We start from the raw sequence: 18,487 nt of genomic DNA on the forward strand, positions 1-18,487 counted from the left end.
ATTGTTGGGAATAGTTGGTTAAAAGAAGTGTGTGTGTGCACAGGGTGCCTGCACATGCTACAATGGGTGTTGTTCCTTTTGATATACTTTTGAGAAGGAAGGTTCACACTACATTATGTCTACTTTGGTTGGGAAGAGTGTGTTTTTGTTGAATGTGACCAGAAGAGATTGTAGAAAACTGTGTAAAACATGGCTTAACGCATGAAGGAGAGGTTTGATGGGCTGAGGAGAGTGAGGACATGCAAGGTTTTAGAGGGTGAGAACGACTGTGTGCGAAGACCAGGTGTTGTTCCTAAAGGGCAAAGTAGATACTAGAGACCACAACAGATCCACAGAGTGTTAGATGATACCATTGTAAAGGAAGATGGTCAGACATGTAACAAAGGAAGGGTTTGCGAAGGAAGTGAGACGATAAAATGACATTCTGTCACCAGAGTGTATGGATTGTTGTTATATGAGGGTGTGATGGGTCAGAAATGCGAGGCAGTCAACTTGGTAAAGATTTTTTAAAAGTAGCCATTTTATTAAAGTATGAGGGTTAGATAAGCGCCTCGCTTTCCCTAACCTAACAAGGATTTCCCTGCCTACAAAACTAAGACTAAAGGAGAATACTCGAACATAGAAATGTATTAGTCCCTCACACATGTACATACAATAATATCATATAGGACTATAGATGGCTGTTCAAGTTCAACAAAATACCAATTATGTTCAAATGAAGCTGAAAAACCTCGTAGCCAGGGTCGGGTCCCCTTTCCTAAGCTCAGTGCAGGATTTCTGAATAAAAGCTCCAACAAAATAGAAGTTCTTTTCAATGGTAAAATTCTACTTCAAGAATAACCCAGTCTTCCTTTGCACATCCAAGTTCTGTTTCACTGGACACTTGAATTATCTCAGGGTTGAACAAAGTTCATCACTTGGCAAAAGTCGTTTTCCACAAGCTTCAGTTTATCACTTGAAAAAGTCCTTGTTTCATATTTCCCATGAACATTCAAATAGGACTTCTCTACTTTGGATTAGACAACTGCTTCACAACAAAACACAACAATGTTTGCATCAGGATGGTGTGAGGGGTCAGAAATGTGAGGCGGACAACTTGGGAAAGGTTTTTCACAAGATGCCATTTTATTAACTCAAAAAGGGTTGGATAAACTTTCCCTAACCTATCAAGGATTCCCTGCCTATCAAAATAAACTAAGGGAAACACTCTAGTAAAAGGAATCCCTCCCTCACACTTATACATATATCCAATACATAAAGGCAAAATATGGCAATTTCAAATATAACAGAAATAACAGTTAAGTTCAACACAGACTTAGTAACTGTGCATACTTATAACCTGGGTCGGATCCCCTTCCCCAGATAAAAAGCAGGTTTCCAATCAAAAGTCAAAGGTAAAAGAGTTCTGCTTTGTAATCAAGTTCTAATTGTAAAGTTTGTCATGTTCCAAAAGACTTTCACTTGGCTTTAATCAACAGTTCAGCTAGACGACAAATCGTTATATCTCCACTTATCGCAAAGAGTTCAAACCAACCTCTTCAACTTTGGGAATCAAAACACTTCCACCTCTCATCTATCAACAGCAATGTTTTGTCAGGATGATTCAATACAGTGTCAACAACATTGTTTTGTCAGGATGATTTCAAAACAGTTCACAAAATGCTTTTTAGTGGTCATGACACTTCTTTTTCACGGCCTTTAACCTCAAAACAGTACTTAAATGACTTCTTCCTGGTCCACTAACCTGCCATGACTACTACTTCAAGGTCTCTGTCCTGGTATACTCGCCTACCGGACTGAAAGCTTCCAACACTACTACAAGTACTTATTTGGAAAAGTTTGCTTCAAACAACTTAGCAAAGACTTTCAACAACATCAGTATTGACTACTTCTTCTGGGAAGACATGAGACACACTGGTGCTGTTTGTTCCACACTTGTGACTGCCACATGCAATGCTGCTCTCCTGCTACTCTTGTTTTCCCACTCTTACATCAACAAATGCTGATAATGGGTGTCTATCACACTTGCCTCTCTTCGGCTTAGACAATGCTTGTTTGGGTCTTTTCCAACTATTGCCTTTTTCTCTCTTTGGCAATAAGGGTTACAATTAGCTTGCTTCTGAATTACCCTCTCTTGACTATGGCAATGATGGTTCTTGTCAATTTGCTTTAGTATTTGCCTCTCTTGGCTTCGGCAATGTTGTTTGCTGTTAACCTCTTTTAATATTGCTCTTGTTTGGCTTTGGCAATGATGGTTCTTATAAACTTGCTCCCTCGCCACCCACCTCCATGGCTCCCTTGCCACCCCGTCCCTCCTCTACTCTGGCTCCCTTGCCAGGTTTGGCTCTCCTGGCTCCCTTGCCTCCCTCATCCCCGCTGCTCCTCTGACTACCTTACCTGATGCGTCTCTCTTGGCTACCTCGCCTCCCTTGAACTCCACCTCTCTCGCCCCATTGCCATCAACTTCTTCCTTGGTTCCTCTGCCTCTTCCTCCATTTACCTCCCAGGCTCCTCTGCCACATCTGGTTGGGTCCACTGTACCCCTCCCCGGAAGTCTTTAAAAAGTGACAACCTGCTCCACACGGCTGCTCTTAACTTTCGCTCTGCTGTCAAACACTCCTCTGACATCTGCCACCTCCTTGAACTGCTGGATCTAGATGTTCTCGCCGTTACCGAGACATGGTTTAAGGCCAGCTTTGTCACGTGTTTTGACACACTTCTCCCTGAGGACTACAAGATCCTCTCCGAGCCCAGGCCCAACAGGCCCAGAGGTAATCGGGGGCCTTGTCAGAGACGGCCGTGCTAGGAGGTGCAGCCTGACATGGCTTGCCCAGTTAGGGTTCCTTTCTCGAAACCTTCGAGGCAGTGGAACAGAGAGCAACAGAGCATGCTCGGCAGCAAGGCCACGAGGACCGTAGCCACGTCGGCCCTCGACTTTCCTGCAGCTTCCTGTCTTCAGCCCTAGGCTTAGCCCCCAGCCCCCCTGCCTCCAAGTCCCATTGTCCCTCGCCGTATTCGTCTCCAGATAATGTTTGGTGGCTGGTGGCTGACGGCCTGTGACTTGGATTGGGACGTGCCTCTCCCGGCTACAGGCTGTACAAGTGGGTAAGTCGCTTAACGCCATTTTTTTTCTTGCCGCCTAATTTGGTCTTGTCTTTGCTTACAGTGGCCCTCGTGACTTCTTTCCAGCATTTTGCCAGTCACGAGATTGCACACATTGTTAGGCAGGAACAAGGGCACAAAAGCCCCAATTTCATGGTAATCCTGTGGGGGAGGGTTGGGGAGGGAGGGAGCAAAGGGGGGCTCGACAGGTAAAACCCCACAAATTAAAAAATAAAACACAGGCATGTCATTTTCCTGTTTTCCGAGGGCCGCACAAAATCGACTGAAGAAAATCTGTCATTTTTATCTGCAACCTTCAGAAAGCGGGAAAATGGCATAGAACCCATAATTCGGGTGAACAGTTTTCACGCACCATTGTCACGTTCTATACAGCCCAAATCAGAATACAACTCTGAATGACAATAAGGACTACTCTGCTGCAAGCATCCCAGTGAAGGGAGAGCCATTTTAACACTAAACTCCCAGTACTCCGTCCCCCTCTTACCCCTCCCCCACCGCCCACCCAACCCGGCAGTGAAAACCCAATCATCCCAACAATGACTAACACAAAACAATGAAAGCGGGTAACAACCCAGAAATGCCAAGTGCACTGCCCCACCACCCATGCAACCAGGAGTGGGGGGTGCACCCGGACCTTATACATTACTAAGACCAAACTGGTTCAATTCATTACATACTTGAACGCAACAAACCTTTTACCCTGAGAGCATACATACTGTGGAGACTCAAATCATACCTGTGAAGCAAAGGCTAAAAATCACAAATGAAATTCAGTACTTGACAGTTAAAGAGCAGCTGAGGGCTCCAGTCCGAAAGAACCAAAAGGCTTAAAGCACCCATACTCAGTTGTCACGAATCCAGCGTCATCGCTTGGGCAAGGTTTCAAGAAATGCATTCACCGCTGCCGGGTCCATAAAGAAGTGGGTTTTGTCATCACGCATCACTCTTAGCCTGGACGGATATAACATTGCATATTGAAGACCTCTGTCCTGAAGTTGGCGTTTCACAGCTGCAAATGATATTCAGGCTTTCTGTACTGTGGGAACTGCACTGGTCACCTGGCTACCATCTGTTCTCGGGACCAGGTCCCCTTCCCGCCAGTTGCACACCTGCACTGCCCCCCTAGCAACCCTTGTACTCTGGGGCTGTTTCTGTATCCCTACAGCCCCTACCAGCACTTGCCACCTGATGTTTGCACTTACCCTTGCAACTGCCACCAGCTGGCTGCACTTCTTATGTATTGTTCCTATTTATTGTGTCTATTTATTACTGTTATCCTATGTACTGCACTTCTCCTTCCCCTTCCTTCTCACACTTTTCACCTTCCCCTCCTCCCTTGCGCGATTTCAATGTCACCTGGCCTAGTACGATCGTTGTCTCTGTCTTCCCTCTGTTCCCCTCCCTTGCCTCGTCACGCCTTGAAACACTTGTGTATAGGCGCGTTATAAATGACATATCATATCATATATCGTATCATACCTCAGTGTTCCTGAATGGGCTGATTTCTGCTCCTCCTTTCTGCTCCTCCTTACTTTCAAACTTATCCATTCTGCTCCTCTTGGGCTGTATGTGTATATTGTCAGAATGGCCACCAGAATCAAAAGGCCAGACAGACAGAAGGATAAGTGTTGTGGCTTGGATTTGACTTCCCTCCTGTTGCTATATATGTTACAATGTTACGGTTGCCGGGATGCTGAGTGCTGTGAGAATGTTATGTGCAGAGTGTTCCTAGAGTGGGCCTGACTGAGAGAGAGTGTGCAGGTGGATGTCTCCCAAAAAACTTACCTTGTATGTACTAAAAAGGTTTGTGAGCCCCTCTAATGAGAACCAACACAGCCAAATAACCTGTTCTATGGGTAGGTGCCCACTTGGAGTGTCTGCAACCACATTTTAGCTGACTGTATTTCTCACTTGGGCAGTCCAGCACCGAAATGCTAGGCAATTCTCCTCAGAACAAGAGTACCAACAGCCACCCAAGACACATGTTTCAGCCTAGTGGGGCCTCATCAGTAAGTTGAAGCATTGCCTCTCTAAACACCGTGAGCAAGGGGTCCACATCTGGATTACCCTGGGTAAATTAGGGTGAAACCCCAAGTTCCCAAAAATACACAAACAGATCTGCGAGCCCCTCTAGCGAGAACAAACACGGCCAAATAACATGTTCTATGGGTAGGTTCCCACTCGGAGGGTCTATAACCACATTTTAGTTCACTGTCCTTTTCACAGAAGAGAAATACCATTTGCATATCAGTCTGGTCCCATCCACTTGGGCAGTTCAGCACCGAAATGCCAGGCAATTCTCCTCAGAACAAGAGTACCAACAGCAACCTCTGCCATGTGTTTCAGCATAGTCGGGCCTCATCAGTGAGATGAAGCTGTGTCTCTCTAAGCACAGTGAGCAAGGGGGTCCACGTCTGGATTACCCTGGGCAACGTACGGCAGAGCCCCAAGTTCCTAAAAATACACAAAAAGGTCTGAGAGCCCCTCTACCGAGAACAAACATGGCCAAATAACCTGTTCTATAGGTAGGTGCCCACTCAGAGGGTCTATAACCACGTTTTAGCTCACTGTACATTTCACAGAGGAGAAATACCCATTTGCATATCAGTGTGGTACTACCCACGTGGGCAGTCCAGCATCAAAATACTAAGCAATTCTCCTCTGAACAAGAGTACAAACAGCAACCCCAGACACGTGTTTCGGCCTGGTCGGGCCTCATCAGTGAGGCCAAGCTGTGCCTCTCTAAGCACAGTGAGCAAGGCGTCCATGTCTTGATTACTCTGGGTAACTTAGGGAGGAATCCCATGCCCCTAAACATATAAACAAAGGTCTGGAAGCTTCTCTAATGAGAAGGAACACAGCCAAATAACTCGCTCTCTGAGTAGGTTCCCATTCAGGAGTGCCCAAAGAACTGGCACAAAAGTGGCCATCCATAATCAGTCCTCAAGGGCCACAAGCATGTGCATGTGTGAAGAGAGCATGGAGCAGAAATCGAGACCAGAGTGGCGGGCAGGGACCCGAAGGCCATCTGAGAACCATCCTGACCGTGCTGAGAGCCCTGTAAGGATTTGCAGTCGGGGCTAACCTATAATCTTGTTGTCGATCAGCCGGTGTTTCAATCCAGAGAGATCTGATTGGACAACGCCACAAGAGCATTCACGTAGCCCAATTTGAATAGGGCAGCCGTGTGTGCTCTATGGGCGATGCCCAAGGGGAAAAACCATACAGGGAAACCCCCTTGTCGGAGGTGAAGAATCTTGGTGAAGATCTTCAGCTCCGGCAAACTGATGTTATCTGTGACTTGCCCTGATGTAAAGGAAACGCACTGAGGTGCCAAGGGGGCTACTGAATCATTCGGACAGGGAATAGGAACTCTGTTTCCTTTGGGGAACTTGGTTCGCAGAGCAGGCAGACAGAGTGCAAAGGCAGAGTGAAGCAGGAAGGGCAAAGGAGGCATATGGTGAAGGCAAGGCAGAAGGACTTAGAGAAAAACAGGGAATAGAAAACAGGGTAGAGTAACAGCATCAATGCTTAGTAGGGAAAAATGAAGCGACGCAAGGTGCTCACCGTTGGGCTGCTTCTTATGCTGTTTCCCTCTCTGGCAACGATCCTTGGGACGGATTGCATCTGGGTGCCATCTTGTAAAGAACTGCAACATTACCAGATCTTCTGAGAGACCCAAGCTACTCCTCACTAATGATGCCCAACAAGGCTGAAACATGTCTGGGGATGCTTGTGGTCTCATGCAGAAGGGATGTGACCTAGCAGTTCGGGCTGGACTGTCCCTTTTGGGGTAGGACCAAGTCTGATTTGCATATGGTTTTTTCCCCTTCTGTAATGGCTTGGCAAGCTGAAAAACGATGTTCTGGAGGGTTGCCCAGAGCTGCGCCTGTGGTTATGATTAATTCAAAACCTTCCAGCCATCACCTTTTTGTTTTGCTAAAGTCACCCTGAGTGGGACGGTTATGCCCAGACATGGGTCCTGAGTCTGCCGGGCCTAGAGATCCAAGCTACTCCTCACTGATGACGCCCAACAAGGCTGAAACATGCCTGGGGATGCTTGTGGTCTCGTGCAGAAGGGATGTGACCTAGAGGTTCGGGCTGGACTGCCCTTTTTGAGGTAGGACCAAACCTGATTTGCATATGGTTTTTCCCCTTCTGTAATGATATGATATGAAATGGCATTTATAACGCGCCTATACACAAGTGTTTCAAGGCGCGACGAGGCGGGGGGGGGAACAAGGGGAGACATACAACGATCCTACTAGGCCAGGTGTCATTCAGATCGTGCAAGTGCAAGGGAGGAGGGGAAAGGGAGAAGTGCAAGGGGAAAGGGAGAGGGGAAAGTGCAGTACAGGGTTAATAGCATACAGGAAAGTAACAAGGGCCAGCTAGTGGCAGTGCGAGTAAGTGCAGATACGTGCTGGGAAGGAGGGGCTGTAGGGATACAGACACAGTCCCGTAGTGCAGGGGGTGCCAGGGAGGCAGTGCAGGGGAGAGTGGCTGGGCCAAGGACCGAGAAGGTGAGTGGCCCAGTTGCAGATTCAGTGCATTTTCAGTAACTTTAGCAGGGGAGAGAAAGCGGAGGCGAAGAGGAAGGTTTTGAGTGGTGTGGCAGGCTGAAAAACGATGGTCTGGAGGGTTGGCCAGGGCTACGCCCGTGGTTATGATTAATTCAAAACCTTCCAGCCATCACCCGTTTGTTTTGCCTTCTGAGCAGTGAACCAAGCCACCGCCATCTTGAAGGGCTAAAAACCCTGTGAGGATGATGTTTTCTCCAATGCTGCCAGATAGACCATGAATTGACAGAAGTCCTAACAGTGTGCCACCCCTGAAGAGGCATCGTACCAGGCTTCCAAGGGTGCAACCGGTGAAATCTCCTGAGAAGTCTTGAGGCATGAACTGCTGAAGCTGGTTCTCATGTACGGTCAGACGATCCATAACCTTTCCAATCAAGTAGATACTGTAGCTGTCCCCTATGGTAACGGAATCACATATGGCTTTCACTTAATATTCGGGTCCAGAGGTGGTATCAACAGGTACTGGGTATTTGCGAGTCAGTCTGGGAAAGCGATCTGTCATATAGGGTTTTAACTGGGATATGTGAAATACAGGATGTATGCGAGACCATGAAGCGGGTAGTTGAAGTTTGAAGGCGACTGGCCTGATCAGTTGAAGAATCTGGAAGGGACCAAAAAAGCGTGGCGCCAATTTGGATGGGACCAAATGTTTCAGTAAATGGTGCAATGATAGCCACACAAGGTCTCCGACATTCAAAGTAGATGTTTGAAGTCGCCTTCGATCTGCTTGCTTCTAGCTGGTAGCTCGTAAATCTGTTAAGGACTGCAAGGCAGTGGTATGGCCTGTTTGGATCTTATCAACGAGTTCATTAGTGAAAGAACCTTGGTGTCTGAAGGGGTCTCGGAAGGTACACATGCAGGGTGATAACCGTAGGTTCAAAAGAAAGGAGTGAGTCCGGTAGAGGTATGAATCAAGTTATTATAAGCGTATTCAGCAAATGGTAGTAGGGCAGCCCAGTTGTCCTATGATGCTGATGTGAAACACTGTAAGTATTGTGTGAGTGACTAGTTCAGCCTTTCGGTTTGTTTGTTCGACTGTGGGTGATAGCCAGAGGTCCGGGCTCTCTGAATCCCAAGCTTATTACACAATAGTTTCCGTTAAGTAGAGGTGTATTGTCTCCCTCGATCCGAGATTATGGTAGTCGGCAAGCCATGAAGAGGAAAGAGGGAATGAAGAAAAACTTCGGCCATACGTTTTGGCAGTAGGAATACACGGATGAGCGATGAAATGAGCCATCTTAGTAAGAGAGTCTACCATCACCATGATTGTAGTCTGATCGTCAGAAAGGGGTAGATTAACAATTAAATCAGTACTGATGTGTTGCCATGGATGGGATGGTAAAGGAGGCTGTGTTCATTTTCCCAAGGGGAGCCTACGAGGTGTCTTTCTTTGCTGACAAATGGCACAAGAGGCTACGTAGTCTCTAACTTCGTTGTTGAGGTTGGGCCACCAGAAATATCTGATGATGTTTTCCAAGGTTACACAAACTCAACGATGACCCGCTGTCTTCACATCATGGCCCATGTATAATACCTCTTGTTGTAAGGTTGAGATGGGTATGTAAAGCGTCTGACCATGAAACATGCTCCCCCTTACAACCCGTACTGTTCCATGGTGGCTAATATCAATGGGTCTCGAAGATTAGTTGCTTGTTTCACCTGTTGGAGAAAGGTGGAGTCAGTAAATAGAAAAGAAGCTTTGGGAAGCAGCTCTTGTTGCTGATGAGGAACTCCGGCTTCAGAGTCGGTGCAAGATAATGCGTCCGCCATTTGATTCTCGTGACAGGCAGAAAGGTGAAAAGAAAATCATAAAGAGAAATAAAATATGCCCAACAGGCCTGTCTACTGTTTTGACATTCATGTTGCTGTAGAACTTTTAGATTGCGATGGTCCATTCTCACAGTCACCTGATATTTGGAACCCAGTTGCAAATGTCGGCATTCGGTACAGGTTTTTTTATCACTAAAAGTTTAATTTCCAAGACGGTATGATTCTGTTCCGAGCCTGATAGAGGCTTGGACATATAAGCAATGGGGTGTTCACAATCATTTTAGGAAATTTAATTTGATCACGCCCCCTTCGTGACATCACAGGAAGTGATGTAATTTGACCACGCCCCCATCGTGACATCACAGGAAGTGGCATCACATAGCATTGTTTCTAAGTACACTACGAACTGGTCCGTGTGAATGACTGGCCAGAAGCATGGGTAAGAAATGGCTAACTGGATTAAAACGAGTATGAACCATTCGGTCCTTGGAAATGTGCTCTGCTTAGGAAAGTGGACCTCGTGTTTATTTTGGCAACGTTGTATTTTTCTGTGGGGATGTGATTTAGAGTTATTGTGGGTGTGTTTTGCTGCACTGTTTTTGACTCTGTGTCTCATTGGGACCTTTTCCCCGTTGCTGCTTTGGTATACCTCATGAAGTTAGTACTGGGACGAGGAAGAGTGGACGTGGAGGTAATGCTCTGATTACTTACCGGTAATCTTCATTACTCCTAGTCCTACTCTTCCTCGTCACAGTACTGACGACCCTCCTCACCCTCCCTGCGGGGAAGGTCCCATGCTCCGGCTTGGTAATATGAAACTGAGTGACGTGGATGTGGGGGAGGAGTTATAGGGAGTTAAAGAAATAGAAGAAGGTCCTGTGTCGGAGGCGGGTGCCTCATGAAGTTAGTACTGTGACGAGGAAGAGTAGGACTAGGAGTAATGAAGATTACCGGTAAGTAATCAGAGCATTATGAGGCCAGCCGCTGAAATAAACTGGTCCGTGTGAATGACTGGCCAGAAGCATGGGTAAGAAATGGCTAACTGGATTAAAACGAGTATGAACCATTCGGTCCTTGGAAATGTGCTCTGCTTAGGAAAGTGGACCTCATGTTTATTTTGGCAACGTTGTATGGACACTCTCGAGAACTGTAGATGCACATATGACCGGCGTCTTCTTTCTGCGCATGCTCTTTGGGTAGATGTTTCAGCTGTGAGCGTGCTGCTTCCCGGATCTCGTTTCTGCGCATGCTCATTTGCTCAGTATCTGAGCTCTGCGCATGTCACTTGCACCATCGAGTTGTGTTTTAGCTTCCTGCGTGCCGCTTCAATGGTGTCTCTTTTCTGCGCATGCTTCTTGGGTAGATGTTTCAGATGTGTCCGTGCTGCTTCCGGTGTCTCCTTTCTGCGCATGCTCTTTGGGTAGATGTTTTGGATGTGTCCGTGCTGCTTCCCGTGTCTCCTTTCTGCGCATGCTCTATGGGTAGATGTTTCGGATGTGTCCGTGCTGCTTCCCGTTCCCCCTTTCTGCGCATGCTCCTTGGGTTCAGTTTCAGCTGTGAGTCTCTACTTCCCGTTCCCCCTTTCTGCGCATGCTCCTTGGGTTTAGTTTCAGCTGTGAGGTCCTACTTCCGGTTCCCCTTTCTGCGCATGCTCCTTGGGTTTAGTTTCAGCTGTGAGTTCCTACTTCCCGTTCCCCCTTTCTGCGCATGCTCCTTGGGTTTAGTTTCAGCTGTGAGTTCCTACTTCCGGTGTCTACTTTCTGCGCATGCTCTTTGGGTACATGTTTCAGCTGTGAGCGGTCTGCTTCCGGTTCCCCCTTTCTGCGCATGCTCCTTGGGTTTAGTTTCAGCTGTGAGTTCCTACTTTCCGTTCCCCCTTTCTGCGCATGCTCCTTGGGTTTAGTTTCAGCTGTGAGTTCCTACTTCCGGTGTCTACTTTCTGCGCATGCTCCTTGGGTTCATGTTTCAGCCGTGAGTCCTACTTCCCGTTCCCCCTTTCTGCGCATGCTCCTTGGGTTCATGTTTCAGCCGTGAGTCCTACTTCCCGTTCCCCCTTTCTGCGCATGCTCCTTGGGTTTAGTTTCAGCTGTGAGTTCCTACTTCCCGTTCCCCCTTTCTGCGCATGCTCCTTGGGTTTAGTTTCAGCTGTGAGTCCTACTTCCGGTTTCCCCATTCTGCGCATGCTCCTTGGGTTTAGTTTCAGCTGTGAGTTCCTACTTCCCGTTCCCCCTTTCTGCGCATGCTCCTTGGGTTTAGTTGCAGCTGTGAGGTCCTACTTCCGGTGTCTCCTTTCTGCGCATGCTCCTTGGGTTTAGTTTCAGCTGTGAGTTCCTACTTCCGGTGTTTACTTTCTGCGCATGCTCCTTGGGTTTAGTTGCAGCTGTGAGTTGGTACTTCCCGTTCCCCCTTTCTGCGCATGCTCCTTGGGTTTAGTTGCAGCTGTGAGGTCCTACTTCCGGTGTCTCCTTTCTGCGCATGCTCCTTGGGTTTAGTTTCAGCTGTGAGTTCCTACTTCCGGTGTTTACTTTCTGCGCATGCTCCTTGGGTTTAGTTTCAGCTGTGAGTTTCTACTTCCGGTTTTCCCTTTCTGCGCATGCTCCTTGGGTTTAGTTGCAGCTGTGAGGTCCTACTTCCGGTGTCTCCTTTCTGCGCATGCTCCTTGGGTTTAGTTTCAGCTGTGAGTTCCTACTTCCGGTGTTTACTTTCTGCGCATGCTCCTTGGGTTTAGTTTCAGCTGTGAGTTCCTACTTCCGGTTTTCCCTTTCTGCGCATGCTCCTTGGGTTTAGTTTCAGCTGTGAGCGTGCTGCTTCCCTTTCCCCCTTTCTGCGCATGCTCTCTGGCGTCTACTCAGTACTGCGCATGTCTGTTCTCCAGCGCTGCACCCCAGCCTCGCTGCCCAAGGCGCTAGGTAGCTCAGTCTTCTGAGCCGTGGCTGCGTTCCTGCCCCCTCCTGCCCCCCCCCCCATCTCTTGCTCTACTGTTAAAGGGAAAATGCTGCACAAGCTCTGAAGCAATCCCATGGCATAATTTACCGCAGCTGAGTGACAGGCCTATTGCACGCGCTTGTGGTGAGAAAAGTGTCCTTTTAGGGTAATGTTGACTTGTCTCTGCTGTTCCTTCACGCTCCTTCTGTTAAGCCTTTCCCCTGTGTTTGTGATTTATAGGGGGCGAGGCAGCTCCCTCTTTGGATATGTTTTAAATATATTTTCTCTGGATGTGGTGTACATTCTTGGAGATTAATTAATCCTATGGTAATATTTTCTTTCTCCAGACCTGAATACACTATTGGTGCGTTGCAGTGTCCCGCAGAAAGTCAGGATCACAGGCAACAGAAGGTAAATAGCTGCTGTGATATATGCATGTCTCTCTGCACAGGGTGTTCTTTGCTTCTGCAGCAGTTTGTCTCCTGTCCTGAGTGCACTCCTTGCCCCCATCTTCCCTTTCTCTACTCTTTGCCCCCCCCACCCCTGCCTCATGCCCAGGGATGCCCCCTATGAGTAAAGCAGGACAACTTGCAACCCATCCCCTCAAACGAGAGTTTGGATGAGGATAAAAGTGTGCATTTTAAAGCGCATTATTTATTTATTAGTTTTTTAAATTTGTGTAGCACACAACAGCCCGCAGGCATCGTGGCGCTGTTACAGAGGTAAGTAGGCTACTTGGTTACAGTAGTACATACAGAGAGTATTAGATCTAACAACTGTAGGTGAATTGGTTACAGTGGTGCAAGAACTAGCTACAGTGGTGCATGACAAAGCATATGACGTGTACCCAGTTCAATAGGTTACAGGGAACATGAGTACGCAGGCGTGATGCGCAGAGCGGGAGTGTAGGCAGAGGTTAGTTAAACAGCCAGGTTTTGAGTGCTTTGCAGAATGCAAGGTGTGAGGGTTCGTTTCTAAGGGTGAGTGGCAGGGAATTCCATTGTTTGGCAGCAATTAAAGGGACGCTAGCGCCACCTGCTTTGGCTTGTTTGACTCGACTTGGGGATTATGAGACGGTGGGAGTATGGTGTTCTTGTGGGTCTGGAAGAGCCTGTTCTCATTACTTTCGAGGCAAGGTAAAGGGAGGCTGTGTGAGTGATGCACTTGTGAGTGACGGCAAGAGTTTTGAATAGGACCCGTTCTTTGAAGGGGAGCCATTGGGCTTCGTGTCTGGCGGCAGGTCTTTTTTTTTTATTAGTTGTTTATTAGTTTGCTCAACAAACTCTTACAACATCAACAGTATGTAATAAACAAAGGTTAAAAACACAATCTTCTTATCACGGTAAACCATAATATAAAACAAAATACTAGCCTCAGAGAAGGAAGAGAGCCATTCACATAACAACCGTTCTCATAGATTACATCCTGTTAAATTTCATCTGCAATACAGAGCACTGCTCTACCTGAATGTGTAGATCTCAGTCTCCACTATGCGTAATAAACAAGCATCTCACAATAATACTGCGAGTATACATAGACTTCTCAACAGAACATTCACTTGACAACTACTGTGGTGGAGTCCTTCTTAATGAATTTCATCCTTCATAGTGTACATCATCAAAGTGATTTATAAACCACATAATCAAAGTGGATGACCAGCAAACACCTATCACAAAATCCAGCCACATAAATTGGTTTCTCATAAACAATAAACCAAAGTTATACATAAAACACAAAACAACATTAAGTGTTTTTAAGTTTATTCAAAGCAGAAATACTGGCATTCTTCATACTTGTGATATCATTTTTTCCAGTTCTACATTTAACAGCACAAGACATTTTGAAAGAGCCAATATGGTCTTTGTTGTATATCCCCACATACATGCCATCCACAACCATTCCCTGGCTAGCAACGTCGTACCGATCATGCCAGGTCCCAGTTATCAAAGTGTTTTCAGTAGATTACAAGATGTTTTAGGGTTTATTTTTGTTCTGATTCATTACAAAAGCGGCTCCGTACAGGAGCATCTGCTGCAGATGTATTTCCCCATTTCAATGTCCTTTCATGGGTGTACATCAAATTTAGCTTAAAGCAAAGATGTACATCCCACAGTTTATTGCCAGGAAACTTTAATAGATACGTCCTCCGCGGCATCCGCGAGAATTTTGAGAGCTGCTCGAAGTGCATTGTTTTGGATTATTTGGAGTTTCATTAGGTTTTTTGCTGTAGTGCCAGCAAAGAGGATGTTGCAGTAATCCAGTCTTGAGCCTATTATGGCTCTGGTGATGGAGAGGCAGTTCTCAGTGGATAAGAGGGGTTTGGCTGCGTTAATCAATTTGGTGTAGTAGGCAGCTGAGGAGGCGATGGCGCTGACTTGACGTGACATGGAGAGGGTGGCATTGAGGTAGACTCCTAAGGTTTTACCGATGGGGAGACCAGGATCTGTATGTTATCAATTGTGAAAGTGCTGTATTGGTTGGTAAGTACGTTTAGGGTTTCCTGTGAGCCTACTAGGAGGATTTCAGTCTTATCACTGTTGAGGCAGAGACGGTTGGCTGACATCCAGGCCTCAATAGTGGAGTAGGCAGTGTTGAGGGCCTTGGCGTCAGTTTCGTAGTTACTGGAGAGTGGGAGTAGGATTTGGGTGTCATCAGCATACTTAGTGTAAGCTATACCAATGGAATCTAGGATGTCAAATAGAGCCTTAGTGGAAATGTTGTAGAGAGTGGGAGAGATATAGGATCCCGGAGGGACTCAGCAGTGGATGGTGATGGGAGCTCCACACGCCTGATCTGAGAACACTCTCATGGCTCTTCCTTGCAGGAATGAGCTGATCCAGGTTGTGGCATTAGGTGAGAAGTGTGCTGAGGAAGTGAGGTGGTGACAAAGAATGTTGTGGTCCACTAGGTAAAATGCGGCTGATAAGTCCAAGAAGAGGAGTAGGGCAGGCTTGCCTGCATCCTTTATATCAAGTTGCTTTTTAAGGTCAAGCAGAGCAGATTCTGTGCCGTGACCAGGGCGAAAGCCGGATTGCCGTAGGCCCAGGATATGGTTTGTTTTCGAGGAAGTGTTGGACCAGTGATTTGTCAACGATTTCTAAAAGGAAAGGGACAGTAGTTATGGGTCTGTAGTTGTTTAGAGGAGGCCGGGTAAAGTGACAGCTTGTTTAGAAGTGGTCGTACCCAGGCTTCCTTAATGCTAGGAGGGACCAGTCCAGAGGGAAAGGAGGCATTGATAACTGGTGTGGAAACAGGGCTAGTGTGATAGCAGTCTTTAATGATCGTGGCTAGACAGTCATCACCTTTGCAGTTCGAAGGTTTGAGGTGTTTTAGGAGGGTGAGGACTAAGTTCTGTGACATCATTGAAGGAGAAGAGGGGGATATGCTCCTGGGCAGAGGGGTTAGTGGTGGGTGTGGCTGAGGGTGAGGCAATGTGTTCTGGTTGGGATTGTGCTCTGCAGAAGGTTACGTTTGTTGAGCATGGCGGTTTGGAAGTTAGAACACCACGATTCGTCTTTAGTTATGACCTGCGTGGTAGGAGCTGGTGATTCTAGTTCTCTGAAGATGGCAAAGATTTTCTTAGTTCCAGATTTTGCATTGGTAATCCTAGTATTGAAGGAGGCGGATTTGGGCGAGATGATTGCCTTTTTGTATTGTGTGGCTATCTTGTTGAATTCTAGTTTTGTGGATTCAAGTGGGTTAGTTTACCAAGTGGAGAGGGTGGTGCATTTCAAGGAGAAGAGTTCCAGTAGCTCTGGGGTGAACCAAGCATTTGCGTGTCTGGCAGTTTTGATTTTCCTGCTGACACTGGAGCTATGGCATTGAGTGCATTCTTTAGTGCAGAGTTGTATAGATCAGCTAGAACGATGGGATCATTGGAGAAAGGAGGTTTGAAAGTGGGGGTTGCTACATAGGGCAGTAGCCTCGATTTGGTTACTTTCCTTGAACTGGGGAATGCGGTAGTTGAGTGGTGAGAGGTTTTTTTAACGTAGGCATGTGGATGTAAAAGTGGATGATATGGTGGCCTGTCCAGGGGCAGGGGGCATTGGAGCAGATGGATAGAGAGTAATTGTGGTTGGCTATCCAGTCCAGGATGCAGCCTTTAGAGTGGGTGGGGTTAGTGATTGATTGATTGAACCCCAGGGTGTCTAGAGCTTTGGCAAGAGATTTGGCATGTGAATCCTCAGGGTCATTGAATCCGAGGTTCAGGTCTCCTAATAGAATGGACTTGGAGGAGAATTTTAGGTTGTCAGATAGGAGGTGTATGTGTTTCTCATGGAAGTCAGCCATGGGGATGGGGGGGGGGGCGGGAAACAATATGTATAGTGATGGTGCAGTTAGGGGAAGGTGGTAAGTTTGAGGGACAAAACGTCACTGTTACCTTCAAAGGAGTTGGTGACCTGTCGTAGGAAGAGGGATTCCTTGGCAATGATGGCCACTCCACCACCTTTGGTGTGTAGGCGTTCAGACGGTAGATGTAGCCTTGGGGGAGGGCTAAGGATAAGGCGGTGCCAGAGGCTTCATGTAGCCAAGTTTCAGAGATGACTAAGAGGTTCAGGTTTGTGTGCGGGGAGCAGGTCACAGATTTCCAGAGCATGTGCTGGGAGGGAGCAGGAATTAATGAGGGCACATTGGAATGAGGCAAGTGGTTTGGTGGGCTGCATAGGGAGGCTGCTGATTACACCAGGGGTGGTGGTGGCAGGGGGGCTGCTGAGGTTTGGGTGCGCAGCGCGAGTAGGCGATTTCTTGAGGATGTGACTCTGGGGAAAGAGTGGCAGTAAGTTGGTAGTGTGCGAGCATGCAACATTGTTAGTCTGCGGTTGCACGGTGTCTGTGTAGGGAAGGGGGATGCATTGATGGCTGGGTGGGTAGCTAAGGGTGTGATGGGAGAGGGAGAAAGGAGGTAGTTGGTAGCTGTGGAGTTATCAAGCTTAGTGTGTTTTGCGGGCACAAGGGTGCAGGGTATGTTACGTGGGGCTAGCCGTGAGGGCGAGAGGTTGAATGGGTGGATAGGATGAGTGTTGCTTTTCGGGATGGTGTTTCAGGGTTCTTGTGGCTCCTGAGTCGTAGGGCTGATCGTGTGTGGAGGCTGGTGAGGGTACGATGTCCTTTCATCACAGGATGTTTTTTACGCCAGGTTTTTACAGTGGATTTTTTACCTTAAAAAAACTCATCAAATCTTTAGGGGAAGGGGGGTTAGAAAAATATATATATATATATATGGGGTGTGGGTGTTCGAAAATAGGTAAAAAATATAATGGGATGGGGCAAAAAAAAATGTCCATGAGTTTTTTTCATTAAAAAATCTGCGGTAAACCCCCCCACGAAAAAACATTCCACAATGAAATGACATGGAATTGATGGGGAGTAGGTAGGAGGACGGGGAACAGGACAGTGATGGAGGTTACATTGTTAGGCTGGGAGGAGGGTAGGAACCAATTAGGTGGGGGGGTAGCGCGGTCTAGGTTGGAGTGTACTTTGACATACAGATTGTTATTCTTGGACGGCAGGCAGGAACCGTTCATATTGGCAGGCAGCATTATCCATATGCAATGATTACAAAGTCATATTTAAAGTTTTTTTTATTTTTAGTGGCCCTGTGCAGACAAAATTGCCTTTCCACCCAAACCAAAGATCTCCCTTCCCGTTGCCTGTTCACTTCCGACATAACCCATAGCTTGATAGGCTAAACTCGCAGCAATCAAAACCAGCTCCCTGGAAGTCCTCCATGCTGGATATGGCACAACATGGAAGATAGACCAATAGTTGTAGAGAGGGCACCGCTTGTTTTAGGTTGATCTGTTATAGCGTGCTGTTTTGTTGAATTTGAAGCTTGAATATATTTTAGTAGGGTGCAGCCCACTATGTAGTGCCACCGTGCAGGGCACATAAATATGACTGAAAAAAGAATGACATTGATGGATAACGTTAACATATTGATATCGTTTCCTTTCAGAAGGACTTTTACTAACGTCGCGAACCGCGTACTTCTGAGCAGGACATTTCCCTGCACACAGGTCAGTGAAGCTGACACAGTTTATAGGTTAAAATGGGCAATCTTATAAATATATATGAAGTCTCACAGTGGT

General features: G+C 47.0%; 1 protein-coding gene across 1 annotated transcript in view; it reads left to right on the forward strand.

Annotated features, from left to right (window-relative positions):
• The first annotated feature begins 12,743 nt into the window (after positions 1-12,743).
• The window catches only part of LOC138498199 (zinc finger protein 268-like), a 174,789-nt gene continuing 169,045 nt past the window's right edge, over positions 12,744-18,487 (forward strand). The window contains exon 1 of the mRNA XM_069622076.1: positions 12,744-12,809. The gene's annotated coding sequence lies outside the window, so the exon portion shown is untranslated. The remainder of the gene's footprint in view (positions 12,810-18,487) is intronic.

The sequence above is a fragment of the Ambystoma mexicanum genome, chromosome 5q, assembly GCF_040938575.1.
Source record: "Ambystoma mexicanum isolate Mex_15411 chromosome 5q, UKY_AmexF1_1, whole genome shotgun sequence".
In the NCBI taxonomy this organism is placed as follows: domain Eukaryota; kingdom Metazoa; phylum Chordata; class Amphibia; order Caudata; family Ambystomatidae; genus Ambystoma; species Ambystoma mexicanum.